The 20,998-nt window shown below is 38.5% G+C and overlaps 1 long non-coding RNA gene across 1 annotated transcript; it reads left to right on the top strand.

The window, feature by feature from the left end:
• Window positions 1-7,365: 7,365 nt before the first annotated feature.
• LOC136689189 (uncharacterized) lies at window positions 7,366-20,543 on the top strand. Its single transcript, XR_010801726.1, has 3 exons — window positions 7,366-7,984; window positions 20,172-20,249; window positions 20,409-20,543. It is a non-coding gene; the product is annotated as an uncharacterized lncRNA (long non-coding RNA).
• Window positions 20,544-20,998: the final 455 nt, after the last annotated feature.

Genomic DNA, 20,998 nt, shown 5'->3' with positions numbered 1-20,998 from the left:
TCCCAGCTAATCTGATAAGATACATACCGAAAAATATTTCTATTGTATACAATGCCCTGTGATGGACTGGGATGTTCAGGTTGTGTTGTTGGCTCATGCTCATGATTCCAGATAGGCTTATTACCCACTGAGTCTCTGATCAGTGTGAAGCAGTCAGAATGACTATCTTTGTGGAAAAGTACATTTGCAATAAAAATGATTCAACCCCCATTACAAATTAGGTTTATTAGCTACATTTACCAATTTTCTGCAGCAGTTTGCTATAAATCAGTCAAGTAAGTAACAATTATACAATAACACAATTAATATAGCAATTGGTTTCAGTGTGTTCAATATAAAATGTCACATTTAATGACTACTGTAGTTTCAGAATTAATCAACCCCAGAAAAGAATCCTTCATAAGAGCACACCTTAGCAAATCAAGTGCTGTCTCAAGCACACCTGCTGCAACTAGGCTCCGGACTCACTGTTACTCTGATCAGGGTGAAGCAGTTACAGAAAGTGAACAAATTTAAAAAATAAATAAATAAAAAGAACGAATATGCTCATTAAAAAGTTTTGTTTGCTATTTACCCAGTGGAATTGCAACTAGGGGTCTTAATACTTGCACATCTCTTTTACAAAGAAATCTACATTAAATTTAAGCCAACTTTAAAATCAACAGATGTTCTACTATGGAACCTGACACAAAGAATCATTTTCAACAGTTTCATTTCTAAGAGTGAAGTTTTGTGCCTGCTCTTTGTGCTTTCTACCCCTGGCCCTCTATGTGCTTGTGGAACTGGAGCCAACCTCCTCTCTTTATATCTAGGTCACTGGGATGTGTGTGGCTTGAGTCAAGAGCACAGCTTAATCTATGGGCTTTCTACAGAAGAGTGCTTTCAGCTGTGGTGTGTGCCGAGCATTTTTCTCTCCCCTTCATGATGGAACCAGTGGTTTTGCAGCGATGCAGCTTTAGTACAGAGCAGGCAGCAAGGAAAGCAACAGCGCACATCCACATTGTCCATATAGGTCTTTCAGTACTTGGGTGATGACTGGTTCTGGGACAGTTTGACTTAAATGTCTGTCCAAGAACACAGAAGGGAGGTATGGAAAAACCTTCAGGGAGCTCCCCATCTCTTTTCTCCTCTGAAATCTATCCACCAGCCCTACCCCAAGCACAGAACGACTGCTTAGGCCATCATCAGAGTGGCGGAACCTATCATACAACTACTGTTTGGCATTCCTCTGTTGACTTGTGCTGAAATGCATAATTTCTTTAAAATGACTGCTGTCTGGAGCAGCTTTTTTTCCTGAAAGGCTCTTGAGTGCACACATTGTAAATCTTTGTAAATTCCTGTTTCTCATTTTATACAGTTCTCTGGCACAGTGTAGGGGATAGGGGTTTCCTTCAGATTTACCTTCAGTTGGAACATAGCACCAAAAGCCTACAGAGACCTGTAAATACTTTTACGATTGCTGATACATAACAATGTTAGATGAAGTGTGAAAAAGCTGTGAACTTAAAATGAGGGAAATTAATATAAAAATAGGCATGGTTCATGTGGGTCAGTGCAATACAATCAGAGTATTCCAAACATACTAAAAATGTTTGATATGGAGCTACATACTAAAAAAAGCACGTTTTATGAATTGAGTACTGTTTGATAACAGCTGTCATTTAATAAACTATATAGTCAAAGGTTTGGTGACACAGGCTCATATTATGTTTCATCTGAGATTAAGTTTTGTAATTTATATTTGGTCATACATTTGATGCAGTTACAAACTTACTTCCACTTGTACTCCTACTGTTATTAACATTTCTGTGAGGATTTGTTTGTATGGGGCCATTATGGTTAATGATTAGTTCTGGATCACAAATGTGATTTCAACTGTTCCACTGTTATTGCATATGATGCCATCTCTCCAGTGCAGTTTCTCTGCTCTACAGCCCAGCACTGCAAAGTTTCTTTTATAAAGGGTTTGCTGAAACTTGGCACTAACATGGCCAATCAAGCTCCTTAAGTTCATGTTCAGCTTTTCAAGAGGACCCCATTTTTATGCATTTTTATTCAGATATTACAATTTGTGCATGCACATTTAACTGATGTTATTAATGGAGACAATGATGACACAGACAGATATTTCATTTCAATTTTGGGATAAACTGAAAACATTATCAAGAGCAATTTGTGTAAGTGACTAAAATTTCTAAAAGGTGTTGCCCTAGTATTGCAGTACTGTGGTATAAAATGTATATAGAGGAAACCATTATTATTTTATTGAATTGCCACTGATAGTATTTGGGTCATTCTGTATACTTAATGATAATGATAATGGATCTAGGCTGCTTCTCTAAATCCATAAAATGCTGTACAATGTTTAGGACATTAAGGATTCACTTCAACAAACACCAATATGCAGCATCCTCCTCAATGATGCAATGGCTGTCAATCCACACCATCTGCAAGCCTCTCATCAGCTATTACTAGAAAGGAGACAAGAGTGAATGATTAAGCCAGTTCAATATGGTTATGATGAGGAGACCAGAAGTGACCACAGTGGTAGATTGAGCCAGATATCTGGGTATTTATGACGGCAAAGAGTCTGGACCCTGATTTTAATTTTATTTCAGGTTGCATTTCATCTTATAATATATTTTTAACTGATCTGGCTGGCTGAATAATGTTGTATTTGTAACAAATCAAACTGCTTAAAAATCAGACTAAAAAATCCTGAGCTAAGTAACGCCGTTGTTCCATACCCATAAGGTGGCCATGTTGACACACAAGAATCAGCTGTGAGGTAATGAAACAAACAAAATTAAGTCTGTTTATAATTGTACAAATGTGTTTTTTTTTTTACTTTTGCAAGAAAACTAATAATAGAGGCCTTCCATAAATGACACCTCCACTTACAGAAAGGGTTAGGGGATGGTAGGCAGTAAACCAAATAAACTAAAAAATTAAGGCACAAGTCTTTTCAATTAATATTATTACATTATTAAAATTGTATGGCTATGTTTAAAATGATATATGGAAGAGAGCAACTATTTTCTTCCCAGGAAAGGGGGTCAGTTTAACCATGTCCCCTGTGTACTTTTTGCCTATGGTGTTTTTGTGCAAGAAGTACAGACCTAACGCTAAACGTGAGCATTCTTCACATTGCACCCCTGCCCCCAAACATTGTGAAGAACATAGTCCTGATGACTCCAGAGCTTCTAAAGGTCATCTATTTGTTTGCTTAGAAGTTAAATGTGTGTTTGGAATGTCTTTTGACCCTTCTCCTCTAACTCTGTTTGTCTTTCTGTGTCTGACATGTAGGAAATGTTGGTGAGCATAAAACATTTAACCAGATGTTTCTTACTGTTTGGCCTGAACCTGAAATTTTGCCCTTAAGCACTGTTTTCATAAAAGTCCAATGACAGAAATATTAAATGCGAACCGACATTTTTTTCTGACATTTTTTTACTGTACATGTTTAAATGTGTAGAAACATAACTAACCAATGTTTCTTCTGAACCTAAAGCTATTATCTGAGTTTTTCTTCATGTCATTACTTCTCTTTTGGTAAGACTTTGCACTCAATATTGTATCATTGTTCTGAGGATTTGAAACAGAGAAACTTGAATGTGATTAAAGGAAAGGTGCTGTGGCTGTGGCTGAGGGAAATATATTGTCTATAATATGGTATAGTATATCATTTGTGCATATACCCCTGTAAATTATATTTAGTTTCATGTGTAGATGCTCAATCCTTCCAGGGAATGCAGTGCAACTACTCCATAGCCCAATGCTGAGGAAATTTGTACCCTTCTGGCCAATGATAGTTACATACTAAGGTATCTTAATATTTTATTATTACTAAACAGTAACTTGTTTATTTGATTATTACTAAACAATTTATTTATTTGGGCGGCATGGTGGTGCAGCAGGTAGTGTCGCAGTCACACAGCTCCAAGGACCTGGAGGTTGTGAGTTGACTGTGAGGAGTTGGTGTGTTCTCCCTGTGTCTGCGTGGGTTTCCTCTGGGTGCTCCGGTTTCCTCCCACAGTCCAAAAACACATGTTGGTAGGTGGATTGGTGACTCAAAAGTGTCCGTAGGTGTAAATGTGTGAGTGTGTGTGTTGCCCTATGAAGGACTGACGCCCCCTACAGGGTGTATTCCTGCCTTGTGCCCAATGATTCCAGGTAGGCTCTGGACTCACCGTGACCCTGAACTGGATAAGCGGTTACAGATAATGAATGAATGAATGAATTTATTTATTTATTTAATTATAGTGCATCTTTAATCTATAATTGTTTTTGAATATGTTTGATCATGAGGCTAAATTATATTCTCACACTGATTTCCTATTTCTGCCTAAGCCCATTTGAGCCAGACCATACATAGACAGACACCTATTCTGGAGAATAACATAATAGTAGCTAAGGTAGACATGCATAATATTAAGGCATCTTACATAGACTCTTGCTCATTGATTGTTCATAATTAATTTCTATTTGTAATTGTTTGTTATAATAACGGCTATGAAAAGTTGTTTTATGCCCAAAAGCACAGAACCAGCAGCAGAAAAGGAGTTAACGTGTGCAGAAAGTTTAAGAAGTCTGAGGCTGCAAGTGATGCATAAATATTACCCTTCCCCTCACTGATTGCAGTTTCCTTCAAAGTGCATGTCACTGAATTGCAGTTTTTAATGTAAATCTGCTTCTTTCAATACAAGATGATCCCCGAACCGATACAAAGCAGCAAACATCTAGTACTTCCGGGCATGAATCCAGATCTTATTCCAATGAATTCCTGTAATGACGTGCGACACTGCCCTGTGATTCAAACACTCCGTTCACACGGAAGTAATATTTTAGGAATCAACTCATAGATTCTAAATAACTGATAAGTCATATTGAATTCATTAAACCACTGATATGTTCATTTTATTTCTCATGGCCACAGTAGACAATGCATTATAGAGCATATGATGCCATACTTCTGCCTTTTGTCAGATACTAGAGAATGTAAACCTCTAGACTCCAGCTCTGTGGACTTGGGTCTCAAGGACTATAGTTTGTGATATTCACTGTGCTGCTCAGCATTAAACGTTCAGACCCGATGAGACAAGGACAGTTCTTAAATAAGCCAATTCCTGTTCAACAGGGCTAATCACAGCCATGAAAATGGAAACATCTTTTGAAATCCTGAAACTTTAACAATTTAACAATTACACAAACTGCATTTAAGACATTTAGCAGACACACTTATACAACATATCATCACTGTCCAATGAAAAACATGCATCTGCCAAAATATCATCTTTACATTCATTCATTCATTCATTATCTGTAACCGCTTATCCAATTGAGAAGGGAAAAAACATTTTAAAATTTCATTTTAAAAAGTGAAGGTCAATGTAATTAGATTTTATTCCAAGTAAGTATTTCTGGTGGAGCATTTCCATTGGTTCATTGATCATGAAATGTTCACACACATGTGTAGGACAGCTGCTGTGCTTAAATGAGGTAGGAAACTATATATACACAAATATGGAGATTCAGTTATGTTATTTATAATACAGTTATTATCTCATATCTTCATATTCTTCAGATAAAATGTCAACCCACAGAGTTAGTTTTCTTGGGAATCCTACAACACAGGAGATTTGGAACACAACCCAGTTTAGAGTACACTTCATTCCTTATCTGCCAAGTAGAATGAGGATTTCTTATCTTTATTTTTAGGATCTATTCACAAATGTGTCATTGGCCTTAAATGATTTCTACAGATGAAGATTATCAGTATCTAAAGGCATTAGGACATGCGGTGACCTGAACAGAGCCAAATGACCAGCAGTAACCTCAGTATTGTAGCATGGAGATAGGAAAATTACGGAACCCTTGAAGGGACATGGTGAGAATTACTTTTTAGGGAAAATCTTGTGAGCACCACTTATTATATTGTCAGCACCACTTAGTAAGTCGTGAGAAACACTTAGTATGTCGTGAGCACCACTTAGTAAGTCATGAGCACCACTTAGTATGTCGTGAGCACCACTTAGTATGTAGTGAGCACCACTTAGTAAGTGGTGAGCACCACTTTGCTTCTCTGTCTGGCAACATGGCAGGGAAAGAGAGGATGTGCTGTAACTCCTCCATCATGGACGAAGACCTATTTAACTATTTGAAGTCACATTGCATTGTAGAAACATATATTCAAGGACTTAAAGATGACAAGGTAAGGATATTCCTGCAGACAGATTTTTAAAAATACAATAACAATGAAATTAAACATTCTCTCACAATTAATAAACAATAGGGTGCATGTGCAAATTATATTGTTGACTACATGATATATATAGTTATTATCTTTTACTACATTTTCTTTCAATCTTTTCAGTTGTGTGAGTTATATTGGGAGAGTACAGATCATCAGGCTAAATATTTAGCGGCTTGTGGCATCCGAATGCCACAGCTTTATTTTCTAACATGGAATAACCTTTATGTATCTATATTTGAGACCTAGCTGAAAGTATGCCTCTACAAACTCACCAATATCCATTTGAGCTACAGCATACCTGCACTACAGAAATAGCAAGCATTCTACAAACAGAAAAACATACTAAGTGGTGCTCACGACTCACTAAGTGATGCTCACGACTTACGAAGAGGTGCTCATGATATACTAAGTGGTGCCAACGAGATTTTTCCCTAAAAAGAAATTCTCACAATGTCCGTTCAGGGGCTCCGTAGAAAATAAATTGCAGCATGTTGAATAAAAATGAGAGAACACAGTATTCGTTCACTCATTCATTGTCTGTAATAACGTATCCGTTTCAAGGTCTGCAGTCTACCCGGAATCGCTGGACACATGGCCGTTGCAGGGCGACACACATTCACATATTAATTCACACCTAGGGACACTTTTGAGTCGCCAAATCCCCCTACCAATGTGTGTTTTTGGACTGTGGGAGTAAACAGGGAGCACAGGAAACCCTCGCTGACACAGGGAGAACACACCAAACTCCTCACAGTCACCTGGAGAGGGGCTCAAACCCACAATCCGCCAATACCCTGAAGCTGCGTAACAGCGATACTTCTCAAAATATTGGGCGTGTATTTTAAAAGATAGTTATCAATTTTGGCATTTGCTTAATTGCTTAAATCCTCACTCCAACAGCGAGGAATTGTTTTATTTAAGCATTATAAACTTTTTTTTAAAACAACAACTACGCTCGTCTACTACATCATGGACAGCAGAACAGAACGAGTCTTTTACGGAGGTGAATCAGTCAGGTTCGTTGAAAAGATTCATTCACAACCAAAGAGTCATTTGTAAGCGACTCCGGGATCTGTGCAGCATCCACGGTGTCACACACACAGTGGCGGAGGAAGAGTGAAACAGAAGAGCTCCAGCTCTGTTTAACTTTATCCAGATGTGGTTTTAAATGTTGTTCGGAGTTTTTGTGTCGGGAACACTGTTTTGAATCGAAACTTGGAGACAGACAGATGCACCTAAGTGAGAAAAAAAGGAGTGAAAATAGATATTTTAATTGAATGAACTGGTATTTTCTTCTGGTCATGCTAAAAAGGTTTCCCCTGAGGACGTTTCCCAGTATTTCCTTTTTCTGAAGTACTTTCGCTCTCCCTCACCGAGAGTCTGAGTGACGTGTGACCGTTAGCTGTGTGTGAGTCACTGGGGAGAGCTGTAGCGGGATCGCGGACGTAACTCTAACGTTAAACTGAATGTGGAGAGGGATGAAGGCTCGCTGAGGTCAGACTGAAGACTGAGAAGAAGACGAGGGGCTAGCAACTGAACCACGGGAACATCGCTTATTTCACCGTTTACCGAGGAGACCAACCGTCAATATCGCGCTATTGTTTTCGCCGCAGATGTTAAGAGGTATCCACTAATGCGAAGCTGGGAAAAGCTCGGTGAATGTCCTGGAGCTCAGCTGGAAATGGAGTGACTCCGGTAACTTTGATGACTCCGCTTCGCTCACCTGAGAAGGTAAGTCAGGTCAGGACACTGACACCGAAAAACCACCGTCTACATAAAGAAAAGACAAGTCTCATTGCTTGTTGCAGTAGACCCAGGTCATAGTTCTTTCTTTGATTGAAAAGGTTGTCTTTAAAGCTTTTAAATATCGTCAAGGATAAGGTAAGAAAGAATGAACTAAGTGATGATTTGTTGCTCCATTATTGTAAAAGGTAAGTTATGAATCATTAGGAATATACGCTACATTGATTTTGTCATAGAGCAAAATTTTCAAAGTACTACTCAATATACTCTGGGGACTGCTATTACACTGATAAAATTCAGAACAGAGAAAGATTCTTTGTGAAATTCCCCCAGGATCTCTCTCTCTACACTGATACGTTCTGTTTGAACTCTGGGTGCGAATTAAACATTATTCTCCTGTTTTTCAGCTTCAAAATGAAAATTCAAGTGTGTAGATTCAAGCATTCTGGCACATAATATCATGTGTGGTATATACATGACGAAGTGACAAACTCATTGGTTATTTAACTTCCCTCTAAAAATGACTTTTCTGAAAAGACCCTAATATGCATGAGAGGGAGTTTGGCTAAGGGTTTCTTAAAGTGTCCCCTATCACCTGATGGACCATAAGCTTGCATTCTCCAGTTTATATCCTGGCACATTTTTCTTGAAGTGATTTATTACCCTGCTTTCAGCTCACAGTGCTGTAAGACGTTTGATTGTAGACTTTGGGAGGACTGGGGAGCGCTCTCAGCATCAGATGTTCTGTTAGATAAACGCAGATCGTGTGCTTAGCACTGGCTTTCTCTACAGCTCTGCAGAGTCCCCTCTTCTTGCTCAACCATCATTATTTTCTTTAGCAACTGGAATGCTGAGTATTCAGGGTGGACAAATAAAAACATGGCAATGAGTCCCGTCTGGTCTCCATTCAGTGGCTCATTACCCCGGCCTGGGCTTCATTGTCTTATTAGCTGTCATGCCATGGATGTCAGTCTTTACAAACATGAGCAAGAGTTTGAATCTGCCAACACAATAGCTTGTGATTAAACCATGCCACATACCACTGACACGAGAGATTCTCAGTGGATATGGAGCACTGAAGTTGAATGGGTCATGAGTCAAATTACTTTATTCTTGTTTTTTTCTTATTTGGGCTAAGAGTTGGTGCCTACGCATTTAGTCTATAGCTTATCTACACATACTGTGAGTTGATGTATGCCAAGTCTTATTTGCTGCAAGGAGCAGCTAGCTCCTGTTTATTTTCTGTGTGAACATGTGCTGGACTTGCTGCTCAATTGCATGAAGGAAGACATGCTAGAACACAATAGTACCAGATTCTGTCATATAGCAACACAGTACACCTGGTATACATATCTCTGCACACATAAAATCCACCACAAATCTTGCCACCCCCCAAAAACTAGTTTTCTGGCTTTTCCTAGCTACTTTGCTACTTTGAACATTGCTGAATGTCACAGAGAAAAATATCTGTCTTAAATATCAGCCTCTGGAGTTTTGTGGGGAAAGTGCATTGTTTAGCCTCTCTGAGTCTATCACTGAGAAGAATGGGGCCCAGAACTGACCGTGCAATCTGAACTGAGGGACAGGAAATCAGACAAACCCTCCCTCTGAGTGTTTGGAGTGTTAAATGTGAAGCTTACATGCTAAGCTTTGTTTGCTTTGAACGCTGGCATCTTTCACCTCTGAGGTAGGGAAAGTAGTGGATTACTAGCTTTTCATTAGTTTCCAGAGAGAGAACTCATGTCCTGAGCATGCATAGGGAATAATCCTTACATTCTCTGCTGAACCCCAGTTTGAGGAATGCAGACTGATGAGCTTCCCAGTTGCCTGCACAATTTCTGTCAGCATGAACACAGATTTTATGCATCTGCATTGCATCGTACATACTCCTTTTATCAGGAGTGTGATTCCGCACTACAATGTAGAATCATTCCTGATTCTGAGGAGACTGTTTCTGTTGGCTGAGGGTGTTTATATTACATGAAGTTCTGCTCATCCTCATAACGTTGTTTCCAAAATAATAACTGTGTTTTGATGCTAGGAAATATTTACAGGAAATTACCCAGCCATAAACCGCACAATGCATACTTTCATAGAAACTGTTGGGGAAAATATTACAGATTGCTGGAAAAAAAAATCTGAGTTCAACTAATGACTTTAGGTCAGAGTTTATATTATCTACGTAACTCTGTTATGTTAGTCACCAACTGAAAATGTTAGACTATGTTTATATAGCTTATAGACAGTAGAAAAACTGAAAGTAACAATGTATTTTCCAACACATAAATTGAAACTTAATTATACTGAAAGTCTCTTTTGCAGACATTGACTTAAAATGTTTGTATCAGATATATAGTTTAGATTTGACTTATATTCCAGAACATTCATTCATTCACTGTCTGTAACTACTTATCCAGTTCAGGGTTGTGGTGGGTCTGGAGCCTACCTGGAATAACTGGACGCAAGGCAAACACAGACCCTATCAGTCCTTCACAGGGCGATACACACTCACACACTCACACCTATGGACATTTTGAGTCGGCAAAACACCTACCAACACGTGTTTTTAGACCGTGGGAGGAAACCGGAGCACCCAGAAGAAACCTACGTGGACACGAGGAGAACACACCAAACGCCTCACAGACAGTCACCTGGAGAGGGGCTTGAACCCACAAACCCAGCACCCTGGAGCTGTGTGAGATCAACACTACTTCTCCTATTAATTTCCAGCATTTACAATTGTCTACTATGACAGTAGTAGACAGTCCCAGATTCTAATTTTGATAAAAGTTTATGTACCATCATTAGTACAGGTCATTATGTTCATGAAAAATATTGCATATTGTTTTCTCAGTAGATTCAATGGGATTTCTGCCAGCATAAAGTAAAGCTTGTCCAACATAGCAACACTTGCTCTTTGTGAGCAGAGCATGGATAGGTCTGATAAAGAAGGTCTTTATTGAAACTGTTGCATAGAAAGTAAAACACATGTTTTTTTTGTGTGTGAGTGTGTTTAAATTACTGTAATTTAACAGTTGCAGTCCATTTATTATTAATGACATTTAAGTATAAAAATCCCACACCCCTTGCACCTTAGAGAAAAGTTTGATTCGGTGAACACCCCAGTTGTGTTTCTGCCTCTGGTCTTGCAGTTTTGCAATGGGCCATGAACTAGTGTAACACAATACTCCCCACGTACAACTCAGGTTAAAAACAAATTGATCAGTGAAGTGTGTAGCTGGCGAATGTCCAGGTGAATATTTAAATGGAGAGAGTTTAATGCTGTCTCCTTCTGACTTTGACCTCTCAGAAGCCTTCTGCTTCAACCCCAGCACAGCTCTCTTGAACTCTTCCTTTTATGCCCGTCTCCCACTTGCAGTGGCATTTCCGACACCATAATACACACGTGGTCTGCGCAGGGGAGAGGTCTTGGCTTTAGTTGAAAGTGAGGGCTGTTTTGGAAGAAAGAGTTCAGACTAGTAATATACAGCCATATCAGCAACAGGGTACAGCAGAACAGCCAATCATATGTATAATATAACCATATATCATAATTAATAATGTAATTAACTAGAAATCCTATGATCAGCTATTTATCTATCTGCAAATCTTTGCTGGGTTTGCCAAAAGCATTTTAGAACAAAAAATATGGTGGTGGTAGAGTGAGGATCAAACTGAACACTCTCTCTCCCTGTTAAGATCTTAATACTAAGATGTTTATGGAAAACTGGGCCCTGTTCAGTGAAAATACAAACAAATACAAATACAAACAAACAAATAAACAAAGCAACTGCTTACTCTTTCTTTTTATCTTTTGATTTATCTTTTGCATATTACTTAATATATTTGTGTGGATTTATGATGTGGGCTCTTTAAAAATAAAGGTTCTTTTAATGTATCCCTTAAATAATTAATATTTGACGTTTTCGTGGGCTGGATGTAATATTGTAGAAACATTTAGCTGGTATATAATCTACATTATGTGAAGGTTCTTTATGCATAAAAATGGACACATTTGTCTTATTTACAGAAATTGTTCTCTAAAGAACCAGCCATTAAAGAACTCTTTCACAAACACTTTCTGGCACTTACCGGCCTTCTATCAGAGGAAGTGTATCCTTTGCATTTGTAGATAAGTATCTAAGTGTGAGTCAATAAGAATGTCCATGAAAAGATAAATGTTATGGTATTCAGTTGAGTTAATGATCCAGTAAATTTGTGCTAAGTCTAGACCACAAATCTCTGAGATTTAAGGGAAATAGAAGACTTAAAATGTTTATTATGATGAGCTCCATGTCCAGCAGTTATGCTGTGGATGAGTTCAGGTGTGTGTCTGCTGACTCAAAAACAGCACTGTTTGTCTCATGAATCTGGCTGCGACTTCCATGAGTCATCCTTCCCCACCCTCTGTCCTAGACCTTTTGACATAGACATTAGAGTTTGTCAGATCCCTGACTGTACCTTGTCGTGCCCTGATGTGTCACTATCAAAGTCACAGACATCTCCACCTTCCAGATTCTTTCATTGTGTCTGGCTTTTGCTGAGTATGAATCATTACTGATTAGATTTTTTTTCTTCTGATATCATTTGGCTTCCTTGGCCTTTGTTAAATAGAGGGTTTGTTATTATTACTCCCTGTTTCTATTTTGAGAGACTTTTCAGCCATGAGTATTTTAACTAGGAATTTGGTTTCAGAATTAAGGTTGTGAATTATACCCATACTTATGTTTTTTTCCCTGGATGTCTACAGATTATCTTGATATGAGATCATGTATGGCCTTGCAAGACAAGCTAGCTATGGGCAGTATAACTTCATTATTGTGTTTTAAATAATATAATTGGGTTGGGCAATGGACCTCAAGTAGAATGTTGCTTAAGCCTTCAAATGTTTAGAAAGAGCCCTGTGCTTTAATTTACTGGCCCCACACTGCCAAATAATCTGCACCACAGACATGATGAAGTGCTGAAAGTACATACATCACCCTGCACTTTAGAGTCAGACATTTAAGATTTTATTCAGCCCATTCGTGCACAGCTCACTAGCTCTATGTAATTAGTCACACGCACAGAAACAAAGGGAATTTCCCTAGCTGTGGAAGGCTCCAGCTGATACTATTACTCCTCCTTTTTTTTACAGTCCTATTCTTTATTACAGCTGATGACACTTTTACAGTGCCTCAGGAAAGTTTGGATGTTGCTGCTTTTTCCCGGTCAAACCCTTTCCCCCCTCTCTGCATGCTCTCCAGGGTAATGACCGCTCTTGTGTGAAATTACGACATGTCACAAACAAAGCGTACACGGCAAACGACAAAATGCACCGGACCTTCCCCCGAGCCACTTATCATTAGGAGGCCATTCTCCCAGTTTTGTCCAGGGCTGTCTGGGAATGCCCTGCTCTTTTCAGGATAACAGCCAGTTACTTTATTTCCTAAGTAGGTGCTCTTGTTCTTGCATCAGTAACAAATTACCGATGCACACAGCTGCTGTTTTCACTCAGGAGGCTATCATTACAGTGTGCCACAAGTGTGGTCCAAATCTTCACAACTTCACAATGTCCAGTTTAAGATGTGCTGAGCACTTGAAATATGTAAACGACGTTAGTCGGCAGAGTGTTCAGCAGATGTTCAATCAAATGTATTCAAACTTCCTTAGCGATGGAGTATGTTGTCATGCATGGAGCTCAGCAGGTCTATCTGTCACTCTCATGAAGAGATAACATTTTTACTGGAGAGGATTACACAGAGAAGCTAATTGAGCGATAGATTGTCAGCACAATAGATGAGCTTTCTGCTCATACATAAACAAGGGATGTAGCTCACATCTGTTGGAATTTCGGGCCAGTAATTGCAAGACAAAATATTACTGATATTAGATACTGAAAAGCTGACTTTGAACATTTGACCCAGTGACTCTTCATACCTATACCCCAAATATGTTAACAAAATATATGATTATAATTAATTGATCAAATCAAGAGTATATCATGGATGTATCCAAAAAGAGTTCTTAGGGCCAGTGCTGTACAAGAATCACTTTTAGTTTCAGTTGATTGCTGGGGGCCAAAAGTGGATCGCTGGGGGCCAAAACTCTTCTTTTGCATTAAAGAATGCTTTAAGTGTAACATAGATATGTAAAGGGTTTGTCTGTCAGAACAGGCTTGTTCATTAGTTAATTTCTAGAATTACATTAGTTAGAGTAACTAAAACACCAAACATATTGGACACATCAACTCCAGAAGCAGAACTAAGCCCTGTTGAATTATCTGAATGTAAAAGGCAAAAAAAAACAAAAACAGAACATATCCACAGCTGGTATTTGAGGACCACATATGGAGTGGCCTACTTTGCTTGTCTGCTCTTCCCCTCCCCTACTTAAACCAAGGCCCGGACCGGCTCCTGCTCTGTTTTCATGTCTGTAAGTATGGGCATCCACTGCAGCTGGGTATTTTCCATTGTTGTCACCCATGTGACAATAGAAGCCCTTTGTTTTTGAAGGGAATAAGGAGGAGGCCAGAGTCTGTTGATGTGGGATGGTTAAGTGGAACTGAACTCAGTGGGAAACATGAAGGTCAGCTAGAAAAGAAACAATGATACGGTGGTCCCTCTGTGTGCAGCCGGACAATGGGCAAGGCAGTCAGGCTGGTACTGACTCCTCACGCACTGTCCCTTACAGTGACTCCACCATTTATTTTTGTGTTTGTGTGCATCGGCAATGGCTTCCATCCAAGAGGGAACACATTGTTTTTTTCCTCATGTATGGCTTAATCCACAAATTAATCTCATATAAACTGTTGTAGCTGAATATGGACATATTTTATTGTCTGAGCTGTGAGATGTGTGTGCAATTTTCTAATATTCGGTAATTTTCTTGTGTTCAAGCTTCATTTTGTTTGAGGTTAACTCTCTTCCTGAAAATTTTACTCAGCAAATTAAGAGATTTCAATTCAAATATCATAAAAAATACTCTGAAATATTAAAATAAAGTGAAAACTCTAACGAGTTTGTTGTGCATAACATTCTAGACATTTATTTGTGTTGTTCACCCTTGCAAAAATAACAATGAAATTTAATTACAGAATGTCATTGTGATTAACTAGTTAATTTCTCTCTCTCTATATATATGGTAGCAACTTCTAAGATGGCCTCTTGAAATAATCTAAGATCTAAGATCCATCTTAGAAGTTGCTACCATTTTTATCCTCTCACAATTAGAGTTTTATACCAGTCAATGATGTTGAAGTCTATTGTTTTGGAAACTCTTGTTTTGACTTTTGGAAGTGGCATGGCATCTGGGTATGTGGGATATGTTCTAGAAAATGGATGTTTTCTGTGCTCATGGATTTCTTCATTTTATACTGTAGTCACTGCAGTGGTGCCTCTGCTTCTTATTAGGTCATAACTAATCCAATCCATACCCTGCCATCACTGCTGAGCACTCATTGCTATTCACCACCAGCTCTGTCAGCCTTTGAAAGTTTTGTACATTTCCTGTAAATATAAATTCTATTATGAAAAATGGCTCACATTAAAAACTGAATCTTCTGCTCTTATGTAATGCAAAGAATCACATTCTCACACATCCTTACTCTAATGATTAAGGGGGAACTGGAACAGAAGCCTATACTAGGGTTTGGGTTAAGGGTCACCTTTAACACCACTGCCCTTACGGGTTCCCTATAAAGTTAAAACACACACAGAATGTGCAAACTAACACACACAATGCCTACAGTGTGTCTCTGGGGTGTGTGTGAACGTGAGATTGTTGGGGGTAGTTTGCACTCGTCATAATGAATACACACTGCTGTTTACAGTAGCTCAACAGCAGCTCTGTTCACTGCGTACATTCATATGTTGCTAACGGCTCACAGATTTCCATTGTGTGCATTAATTTTTAATGTTCTTTTCTCTTATATTAAAACCACAAGCTAACGTGCATCTCATTTGTTTCATTCTGCTGTATGTTTGCTCTTTGCTGCTGACATACTGTAAGACATTGTCAAGAGCCAGCTGGATTATATTAGGCTGTAATGTATGCGATCACTCATTCTTAAGTTATACAACTCAAATCCCTCTCACACGTCGAATTTTTAACCTGAAATTGTTCTGCACCTCCTCCACAATCAGTCACACCAAGGGGAAAAAACTCCCTGCTTACCCCTCCAAACACTCACGTACACATATTCCCACACACACACACATACAGAAACACCCACTTGTTTTTAAACATTTTCAGGACATAGGGTTACACCTGTCACAATAATAAAATTTTAGCTCACGATTAATTGTCATATAAATAATGGCTGTTAACACTGTCTTTTTAATGCTCATTTTGTGCAGCTGTTAAAGTAAAAGCTTTAAAAGAGTCCAAAATTGTTTTAAGAGTTATCTTTCTTTCTAGTGGTTGATTATTTGTAGCTCCAATATAAGCAGCTTAATTTCAAACAAACATTACTCACTGATTCCCTCCAAATTTTGTTTTAGCACCAGATCAGGAATTAGATTTTTTGTTCATATTCTTGTATTTACTTATAGGTCCTTCAAGATAATGGTTGAAATATGACTTTAAACTATAGTAATGGTGATATATGTCTGTTAAAGGTAGTACATTAGTAAATTGAATGAATATACAATAATTGAAACATATATATAGATTATCATATTTTAGATTATCCCTCTTTTGGTCCAGTTTACGTACTGAAAATATACAAATACAAATACAAAGACACACACACAGCTGTCCAGCTGTGTAGCAGAATTCTGTCAGCAGGAGTGTTTGTCAGGGTGAAGAAGAGGCTGGGCTGGAAGAAGCACGCGGATGCACCTGGATGAATGCCACGCGAGATACAACTTACACACAAAATTACAGGGTGGAACAAGTCCTCCCTCTTTGCATTTTTCATCATGACATGGTTTTAGCTTGAGGAGCATGTTAAGGCTGCACTTTGACACTGAGGTCAGCCCTTTTTTTACATTAGGAGCTATAGAGTGGTGTTAGCCTTGGACTAACCTCTGGGTTGGCTAACCAGATGTTGGCCCAATTTCACTTGGCCTCGAAATACCCCCCTTAACTTAGCCACTTACCCACTATTAGAACGGCAAGGACTCGGGAGGGGGGAGTAGAGTTAATTCTTACCGCAATTCCATTTCTGGAATTCAGCAAACAAGCTCTGGAGCCAAAAAACTATACACGAGACTTAACCGCGGGGCCGCACAGTGTTCTGAAGACTTAGCGGTCAGAGTTACAGGAAGTGAGATGCCTTTTAATGAGGCAACACTGGAAATGAGGCTCTGAAAGGCCTGAAGGCATGTGGTGAAAAGTACTCCAAAAGACAGTGCATGGCATTGAGCCAGGTTCATTTTTAATTTAGCTCTGGTTGCAAACAAGTCCAAAACAAATCATTACAGCTGCTTTATAGGGATTAACTACAACAAAAAACATGAAGACAAACAGAAATGCCTTGACAGTAGGAGTTATACCCCAGACACTCTTGAGTGTATTGAGCTGTGGGATAACCAACACCTCCTTATTACGACACGTAAATCAAAATGTTAATCCGTTGAATCTTCTGCTTTTTATTCAACTACTTATTTCATAACTGTATTCACAAGGGCGTTTGGGATGTGACAAAAGTTGACTTTATAGATTTCAATAAGAACAATTCAGTGTCCAATAACAGAAGCTAATGTATGATTATTGCACTGAAAACATTCACTAAAGTGTAATCTGTTAGCAATTAAAAGTCACACTGAAGTTGAGCCAGACAGAAGGAAAGCTCATCTCTTCTGTCATGTCACATCCACAACATTTCAATACATTTCTAAAGATCAATCATTTCTAAATGAGCTTTTGCTTGCAGACATTCCTCTGTGAAAGCATCTCTAAGTCAAAGTACAAAAATTTCAAACCATGACTGATGAAAACTAAGAAACACAAAGCTATATGTTTTAATTCATTCATTCATTCATTCATTCATCAAATCATTCATTTATTAATTCATTTCTTTTTTAAAATGGCTTCATCCTGAACAGTGTCATGATGTGCCCTGAGTCTACCTGGAATTGTTTGGCACAAGGCAGAAACACACCCTGGGCATGTCACTAGTCCATTATATACTTACTCACACTTAACAACATGTGTTTTTGGACTGTGGGAGGAAACCAGAGCAAACACGCAAAACTCATCAGACAGTCACCCAAGGCTAATGTGGAGATTCTCTCACTTATTACGAAGAACTAAGGGATGTAATGAAAAACATATAAATTAAATGGTTAACCTTTGTCACAGCACCAGAAGTCAGAAGCAAAGGCAAATGTCTAGCAATTCCAGCCTTGTCTGAGGTTTGTAAATCTCTTGGAAAGCCGTGAGCAGATCTTTGTGAAGCTGAAGTCCCTGCTGGGAGTGTTCTGTGATGGAAGGGTGAGACAGCAGCATGTGGAATGAAGGCCAAGGGCAGGTGTCACTGTGGGACAGGTTCTGTCCCAACACTATAAACAAACACTAGGGCTCTGTAGCCTAACCTTGTCAGCTGTAATGATTTCCGACAGGACACATGCTCAACACACAGCTTGGGCAAGAGAGGAGCAAATTCTTGTGTCCATGCCAGCCATTACACGTGTTCAGATTTCTCCTCTTTTAAAGGAGAGAGAGAGAGAGAGAGAAAGTGAGAGAAAGAGAGAAAGACAGGCAAAAGAAAGCTTCTATAAGGTTGTAGCCCCTCTCTCCCCCTCTTTCTTAAACAACTTCTATTGGGTTTCAGCTCTTTAACTGCTTTGGCTCTGAACCTGTTTTTTTTTTCTCCTGTAAACATTTTTTCCTCTCCAAAGCCTTCCTCTTTCAGTGAAAGCAACGGAAGGCACTGCAGCACTGATAAAGAAAGCCCATTTGCCATTAGCATTTCTTTCTCTTCACGCAAAAAAAAAAAAAAAAACACTACAGGATAAGAGTCAAATATTAACCCGGCTACTTTTCATTCTTGTGTTGTGAACATTGGTAAGACCAGTGGAGTTTATTTTGTCATTAATGTGAAAAATATCTTTTTTAAAATGGTAATTTTTTAAATGAAGGGAAACATTTAAGATAATTAAACTATTCAGATATAAACAGAATCATTCAGAGTGGTTGGATATGACTGTTTCTAAGTCAGGTTCGAAATACACTGCCTGATGCCTGTGACTGTTTTACAGGATTTTTTTGAACCAATAATGTATGATGTCAACCTTATTGTGAACTACACTACATAAGCTTCAGAAATTTCTGTTTTTGGCAAAGGTGCTCAGGGTTTACTAATCGTCATCCCCCAGGCCAGTATGGCTTAAAATATACCACATTACTTTGGAAACAGAATTGTGACTGGTTTTTCAGGCCTTTGTGTTCATTTGGAAAGTGCAAATACATTCATAGGTGGTACATGCGGTCATTGTAATCAACAAGGAAAATGTGTTCTTTTAAGATTCATGACAACTTGATCACAAACCACCATTTCAAAACAAAATGTATTATACCAATTAGATGACATTTAGTTTCCCTGGAAATTTGTGCTAATAATTACAATGGCTGTTTTGACTTCATTGCATAGAAAACTTCATAAATCAGTGGGATGCCTATTTATTATGTATATAAGTTGCTGGTGCATTTCTTCCTAATTTGGGGCTAGCTCTGCTTGTCCATTCATTGTGGAATTTTCTTACTATGTAAAGCACAGCTGGTAAGTTGAATGTTGTAAAACATATAGCAAATTACAAGCTGTACATTTGACAGCCACAATCTGCACAAAATAATAACATTACAATAAGGCAGTTGTCCAATTGAACACACTTTTTCCCTCTTGACCTTTGTGGTTAGGCTGTCAGATCTGTTCCAGATCCATACTCATGTTTTGTGCTTTAGTATGAATGGGTTGTGCAGTGCACCTGGGGTTTGACAGCTCCAGTGCTGAGAGACGTTTCACTGAATGATTGGGAACATTTCTTTCTGCACCAAAAGCTTCATTCAGACAGAAACTTAAACCATTATTGAACACATGGTTGAAATAAGGCTATTTATTGTGAGTACAGATTGAACTGGAATGTATTTTAAGACCCTTATCTCATTTTGAGTTAGAGAAATGCTTGTTTGAAGTATTGTGCTGTTATATTCATAGTTGAATTGTCTATTTCTAATGGAAGGTCTTTTGCAGGTTTCTACTTGCTGTGCCATACTCACACCATGCCTGAGGGAGCGGGTCGTGATAACCAGAAGAAGTCCAGCAACCAAGGTCAGCATGTGATCCCCAAAACACTGCCAGCTGAAAATCAAGGCAAACTTACACAACAATCACAATCAGTGGAAAAGTTAGGCAAAAGGCCATTTTAATTCCAGTGTTGAGGGATAGCAAAAACCATTTTAATGATTTTTAAATTACTTTGCTCTGCAGAAGATGCCCATGAGACAAACAGTTTGATTCAAGCTGTAATATGGATCCAACTAAAAGACAAGAAATGCTGCACTACAGAAATGATGATTAGCAAGTGAAATCTTCTCAAATCTAGTCAATATGTGTAATATTTCTCATACATTTTCCCATAAAGGTTGTGCAAGGAGAGGGTGGGCAGGTCTGAGGGGTTTTGGAGATTTAAACTAAATGATATGTTTTTTCTATGTGAAAGCAAAACTAAAAAACAATTGTTTACCAAAAACAAACAAACAAATAAATAGGTTGTATAATCTTTTGATGTCCTTACAACTATCTCACCATGGTAGTTATTAGATATATTAGAATTCTTGCCTACGTTGCTAAGGAAGGCTGAACAGAAACATGTCATGGAAATATCTTTACAACTGAAATTGTTTAGGGCTGGTCTCTTCTTTTTGGAACGGTTTCCACAAACAAGAGATGAAAAAGCCTCTGATCAGTGTAGTGATCCAAAGCCCAAATGACACATTTAAATACTTTAGCCAAGAGGTTTTACACATTGTAAATGGACAGTGGTTTACTGAAAGAACCAATGCACTGTATTCGTTTGT

Source organism: Hoplias malabaricus, chromosome 1, assembly GCF_029633855.1.
Source record: "Hoplias malabaricus isolate fHopMal1 chromosome 1, fHopMal1.hap1, whole genome shotgun sequence".
NCBI lineage: Eukaryota > Metazoa > Chordata > Actinopteri > Characiformes > Erythrinidae > Hoplias > Hoplias malabaricus.
This window is presented reverse-complemented; position numbering and strand designations above follow the sequence as displayed.